Here is a 6,955-nt window from a genome sequence, read left to right as displayed (position 1 = left end):
TTTAGGCTTCCCTTCATTGCAACGTGGTGGCTCAGGCAGAAGGGTGAAGAAATAAAAAATAATGATAATGGGATGATCAGCTGAAGAAGTCACCAACACATTTCTGTAGGGACAGAAGAGCTCACAAAGCCAGAAGTCTCTGCTAATCACAGAATTCTGTTCCTCTAGGTAACCACCCACAGGTGAAGTTAGTCCCAGTTTTCTTTTTAGAGGTGTTGTGGCTCCATTCTCTGAGATTTTCAAGGCTGCCCCTGTGAAAGCCATCCTGGGAAACAAGCATATGTAAGAGGGGTTTTTTGCCTTGCTAGAAAGAACATAAGGACCATATGGTTAGAAAGGGACAGGCTTCAATTTCTTTGTCAGCATGAGGACTGTGCACACTCCAGAACAGAATAAAGCTTCTGAAAGCTGTGGGAGAAAATGGTTACTGTTAGCTATTAACTCTGTAATTTTCTACATGTGCTGGGCAAGGATCCTGTGAAATAGCAGGACTCTCTCTGCGGTTACAGGCACTATAAAGCAACCCTCAACAACTGTTTAGAGAGGAACCTGTTTTAAATCTTGAAAGCCTGGAATCACTTTATTTAGTCAGCAGTGGGGCAAAAGATGATTTAGAAATAGCTTCCTGGTGTGTCTGGAAAAACATCTGTATTTCATCATATAATGGAACAAATATGGTGTAGTTCAAATACAGGAATAGGTTATATAGATGATGTGTTCATTGTAGGTACAAATTAGGAAGCTCCTTTGGGAAGATCAGTCTATTCTGAAGGTCACTGTCAGGTCAGATTTATTCCAAAGCAGCTTCTTTTTTACAGAACTTGGAACTAACACGCTTCTTTAATACACTCAGCTTTTGTTCAGCTGAGTTTTTATTTGTGTTTTGCTTTCTAAGTTCAGTAAAGCCCTAAACTTAGGCATATTACTGCTGTCTTTACAACATGCAAAGCCTTCATGCTGCAGTGTTACACCTGGTGAGAGCCAACACGTGCCAGTGCTGTCACTGCTCCTGCTGCTGCTCCAAAGCTCCTACGCCTGCACTGAATCCTATATTCCTGTACCCCTGCAGCTCTACTCCAGCCACAGGGGACATGTGGGAGCACAGGAGAAGCAGTACATCTGTCCCCAGCTGGATCTCACAGCACCCCAACTTACAGAAGAATTAATGATCAGCGTGAGATGGAGCTGCAGAGCTTTCCTGCAATGAAGTGAGAGTGGAGTGCTCTAAAAAAGAATAACTGAGAAGCAAGGTGGGGAGTGCAATGGGAAGGAAAAAGCAAGGGAAGCAGAGGGTGAACATGCTGGCAGAAAGACACACAGGGAAGGGAAGATCCATACATTTATGGCTGTCCATACACACATCTGTCCATACACAGTATCTGTTTGATACTGGTTTCCTGAGGGCCCTGGAAGAGCACGACTCCATGTGCACATGGAAAGTGAAGACAGAGATACTTCTGCCCCACAAGGGACTGGCAGGAAACATGGCTGCTTATGTGGGCACAAACCCCAATGTTTCTGTGCTAAAAGCAGGAAGTGAAGGTAATCAATTTCACTCCTCCTCCTTTTTTTTCAGTCAAAGTAATCAAAGCAAAAGTTTAAATACTTCATTGTGGCAAGCCAGGCTGATATATATACATATATTTATATATAAATACACGAAATCCTATCTTTTCTTCTCTGAGCAGTTACCCAAAAGCTCAGGAGTCTTCAGAGTTTATTCTGACTAGAAGGCAGAACTGGCATTAGAGCTGTGCTTCCCCTCCAAGAAATTCTGTTCCCCTGCAAAGAGCCTGGGATGCTCCATGCCCATGAAGGTGGCAGGACTCAACAAGAAGCACTATTTTTCCTCAAATTCTCAAGTCCACTAAATAGGCAGTAAGTTTTATGGCATGGTCACAGATCTTTAGACAAACAAATATAAGACATTGGAACATGGCAAGAAGTTGTGCCATCAGCCCATATTTCTGTTAGGATCAGAATTTACAAATTCTGATTTTCAAACCTGAACTTGCAGGTGACTGAGCATCATGTGAACGTATAATAAAAAGGTCTTGTTGGCATAAATGCTTGGAAGAATCTTTGAAACCTTTCACAAGAATAAGTTGTGCAAGAAAGCTTCCTTTTGTTTAATAAATTAAACTTTCATAATACTAGACTGAACAGATTCTTTAGATGTTATGCAAACCTTAACTAAATTCAAATTATTCTAGATATTCTGTTCTATATGTTACAATTTACTCAGAGGGTTTGTTCAGAATTATAGAAAAATGACAAATCATTAATAATTATAATCCTTACATGACAATTTAACAAGGGGTAAAAACCAGAAAAGAAAGCAAAGTAGTTGAAAGAATTTTCACTTGATTAAAAAAAAATAAATTAAATGTTATCTAAAAAGTTGGGTTTGTAGTGGGTTGGAATATTACATATCTGTCACAGAAGATACACTTCCATGAATTAAGAGATAATTTTTAATTACGTTTTGAACACTTTTGTTGTTATCTAGAAATTATCTGATATGTCACTGTTCTCGAGCTACTAATAGCACTGACTATTTCAAAAACACAAAGCAAATGCGCTTTAGAACCAAAGGCTTCTGATTTGCTACTTTTCTTGGAAACCAGTGGTTTAATTTAAACAAAACAAAACCCCAACTACAACAACAAAACTTCACATACAGATGCCCTGTGAAAAAACCCAAATTCTTATGGTTATTATATACCTTGGATAGGCATCTGTGAAACAGATGCAAGTTTCATGAAAATATAAATACTGATAAAAGTGAGTTTATTTGGTTCCTTTTGCTACCTCACACCGCCAAATATTCATTAATTATGTCATCAGAGTAATTGTCTCTGGTACCTCAATGAAGCAGAGACCTGAGATGTGTTTGAATTACACTTAAACCCTGGGAGTGACTTTAATGTGATCACACCAGGAAAAGCACAGGCTTGTACTCTCCTTTTAACTGCTTCCTTTTGCAAAAGTCCTTTACCAGTTTTTTTTTCCCCTCCTTTTTCTGATAATCCATAATCTTCAGCCTGCTGCAGACAAAAGACTTGTACCTCAGTAGTTTGATGCATAAACTACAAAGCTTTTTGCTTCTTTTGCAAAGCTCCAAAACCTTCAAATGACTTCATATATGAGCGTCGTGTGTCACTTGGGACAGTCCATCCCATACCAGTCCATAGGACATTGTAAGTTAGGAGTTGTTTTATAAAAATAAAAAGCCCCAAACTTGAAAGCTTGTTGTGTGCTTTAACAGAAAAATAAAGCTCTGAAGAGCAGCAGAAGAATAATGCACTGAGCTTGGACTTTTCAATACTTTGCCTACATTTCTGTTTCACCTGCTTGTGTTCCTTGACTCATTCAAATATCAGCAAGAAAATGGCACTTATAAACACAGCCCTTTCTTTAAGCATTTATGGGTTTTACTGTGCATTTTGAACAAGCTTTTTGATATTTTTATTTTACAACCAATTAATGAAAGCCCACTCTGAGCTATAAAGAGGAAATAATGCCACATTCTGACAGATGTTTTGCATGCATTCTGCATTTATTACTATGTTTTCACTTTAAAGCTGGAAAGAGTACCCGCAAATAAGACTTTGTTTATCCATTGCACCTCAAAAATACATCTTGGGGTCCCCTCAGGAAAAGAAATGGAACATGATCCCAAGACACCAAAAACAAAGTTCCTTGAAGGTACGGAAGTCTGCAACATTCCTGCCCAAAAGGATATAAGGAGGTAGGTTCTTTCCTGATTCTTTTACTTCTCTTTTTACAATGCCTTTAAACCCATGATGTAAAATATCTATTACCCTTTTTCCACTTACTACACTTGGATGTCCTTTTGCCTTCTGTTCCCTGGATTTCACTGCAGGAACCAGGAGGTAGATGACTGTCACCAGAACCTTCTTCAGAGGCTCAGCTTGTGTCTTTATCCCCTGATTATTGCCTGCAATAGTCTCATAAAGCTGTTTTGTCCCCAACTACAGAGCTCATTTGAAAGATGGCTTTTATACTTTCTCTGTTAAGAAATGACCTCTTGTCTAATCCATAAAATTCCTCCTTCCCTTAAAAGTTATTTTTAAAAAAAAACCTATTATTATGCCAGTAATTTTTCTTTTTCCATCAGGAAAAAGATCTCTCCTTGCCATCACAACAAAACTTTAAAAATCAAGTTACCCTTGAACTTCCCCAAATGGCCTTGTACAAAACATCCCAGGCTGGATGATGAAAAGAACATAAATCTTTTAACACTCAGACACTTGGGTTCTGCCTTTCCCAACTGGAAATGATAATGACTTTCCCACCATTCTGCCTCGGAGTGCTGCATTACAGCGCCACACAGCCGCTGTGTCACGGAGGGCAGTGGGGCTCCAGAAGGACAGAGCTCAGCAAAGGAAGCCAATTCCTCGGAGAACTGCGCTGAGTCCCTGGTGGAGCTCATCAGCAATCCCAGGCACAGCTCCATTAAGGCTCTCTGCACTGACAGCAGCTGACTGCTAAAGGAGATGAGCAAAGCCATAAGAGCATGAGGGTTTCCACAGGGCAAGGCAACTTTTCTGCCGTGGACTGACACCAAGTTTTCGCTCAGTGCTGCCAACATCCTCCAGAGAGGCCATTCTCAAAAGAGATCAGAGGTGATCTGGGCAGTTACCGAGCACTCACTCTTTCCTAATCAGGAAGGATGCACAGGAACACTGATGAAATTGAAGCCTTGCATTAGATAAATACAAAAGCATCACAGTGTTTAGGAGTCAACAAATGCAGGAGTGCTCAGAGACAGTGTTTGGAATTGCCTTACTCTTCCTTTTGCCAAAAAAAAAAATAAGCCTGTAACAGTCCAGAATAACTGGGGACAATAAATACCTTGCAAGAACTAGAAATGAACCTCGCTCCCTTGTGCATTTAGCTATTAAAAAAGAGATTTAAAAGCCACAGTGAAACTCCACTATAGAGTCAAGGAACAAAGCACATGAGAGCTAGAGAATGACAAGATCATTGATAGCTTGAGGGAAACCTTGAGAACTTAGAAATAGAAAGAAAATTAAAATTAAGCCATTCCAATTCATCTAATTGTAGGGGACAAGTACCTTCTGCAGGGCAGCATTACAGACTGAACAGATTTCTTTTTGGATTACGAAATTATGTTAAAATATGGGGCACAACTGCTGTGAAACCAAAAACAATGCCTATTTCTGATTAATACAGTGTGTACAGTTGAAAGGTCTAGAAATTCCAGAGAGACGTGAAGGTTGTGACAGCCAGTGTAATCATCCATTCTAATAATCACAAGCTATAAAACCCTCTAATTTCCACACCCAACCTACTTAATGGGGCCAAATTTGTGGCCTGTCAAAACTTGGTAGGATGGAAGAGCTGACTTGAAACAAAGATTACTTTTATAGCCTGTAAGAAAGACATTCATTTCACAAGACCCCTACAAATCTTCCATACCTCTTTTTTCACAGTCAGGACACAAAGCAAACCAAAATGGTTTCAAGATATTTTAAAGTCACCTCAGTTTTGGAACGCTGAGGTATAGATTTGCATCTTCCCACCCAATCCTAGGACTTGAAATTCATCTGGAATGGTCTTTTCTTTGGCTGTGGTGCTCCTTATCCATACATTCCTAGCATACTTCACAGCACACATAGCCCCTCTCAGATGTTAGCACACTCAGGCTCCTCTGCTGTGTGGGTAACGTTTACCTTGGCTGCGTTCTTGCTCCTTTACTTGCCTTGGTATTACATTTACTAAGAGCTTCTCTATAGATTTTCTGCCACTTATTAGAATAGGGAATGTAAGTCCACTTTCTTGATGCATATTGTCCCTCTCATTTGGATTCAAGTGTGCTTCACTCTGAAAGAGTAGGGTCTGCTCTTAAACACAGGAAAAGTGAAAGACTGTACTCAGTCCAGACTGGAGATGAGATCTCAGCTGCACCAGGGGAGGTTTCCATTGGATATTAGGAAAAATTTCATCACCAAAAGAATTGTCAAGCACTGAACAGGCTGCCCAGGGAAGTGGTGGATTCACCATCCCTGGAGGGATTTGAAAGACCTTGTAAATGTGGAGCTCAGGGATGTGGTTTGGTGGACTTGGCACTGCTGGGGGAATGGTTAGACTTGATCTTAAAGGTCTTTTCCAATCTAAATGAGTCTGTGATTCTACTCTGTGTGAACAAAGGGATAGACTGGGATAGATTATTAGAGCTTAATGACCCCTTGATTAATTTGTTGTTGACATTTACTCAGAGGAAGCAGCAGAACAGAGAAGAGAGCCATAATCAAGGGGAAGGATGTCTCTGGAGACTGGGGTTTTGTGTGCATAAACAAAGTTAGTGCAAGCTTTCAAGGGTTACGCTAAACAGCTGTTTCATTATTTATGTAAAAAGTAGTAGCATATGACGACTTGGATTCTTGGAAGGAAATCTTTTTCCTTTTCCTAAAGACATGCCTCTGGATTCCTGCAAGTGATATTTATATCCTTAAGGGATTTCCTCAAATGCCTTCCTGTGGCAATCTACTTTCCATAAAGGCTCGATCTGATGAACCACTCAATTACAGTAGGTCATTGTAGTGATGTAATGACAATGTCAGGGACAGACACTTACACAAGGCACTTTCATCTCAGACAAGTAGAAAAATCATAGTAATTTCAGCTGAATTTCTACTTAGTTACAGTGCTTTATTTTGGAGTTGTTTTTATCCTCTTGGTGAAATTTCCTAGGTGGAGCTTGACACAGTTGCTAACACTGCAGTCAGCATCACGCTGGAAAGTTTCCTGCACTAAAGAATTCCAAGATGGTCTAAACAACATCTGCTTCCCCAGTTTGTCTGTTCCCAATGTCAGAAGCAAGCCCCTTCCTACCCAACCCACTGTGGGTGCCCCCCACAGGCCATTCCATGACCCTGGCTGCAAGGTGAACAACACAGAGCCTTGA

The 6,955-nt window shown here is 40.3% G+C and overlaps 1 long non-coding RNA gene across 1 annotated transcript; it reads left to right on the top strand.

The window, feature by feature from the left end:
* Window positions 1-232: 232 nt before the first annotated feature.
* LOC147655171 (uncharacterized) lies at window positions 233-2,065 on the top strand. The gene is made up of 2 exons (XR_015282477.1): window positions 233-282; window positions 1,070-2,065. It is a non-coding gene; the product is annotated as an uncharacterized LOC147655171 (long non-coding RNA).
* The last annotated feature ends 4,890 nt before the right edge of the window (window positions 2,066-6,955 follow it).

Source organism: Cyanistes caeruleus, chromosome 2 (assembly GCF_971803275.1).
Source record: "Cyanistes caeruleus chromosome 2, bCyaCae1.hap1.1, whole genome shotgun sequence".
Taxonomy (NCBI): Eukaryota; Metazoa; Chordata; class Aves; order Passeriformes; family Paridae; genus Cyanistes; species Cyanistes caeruleus.
Note: the sequence above shows the minus strand (reverse complement) of the source record. Positions and strands in the feature narration are given on the sequence as shown.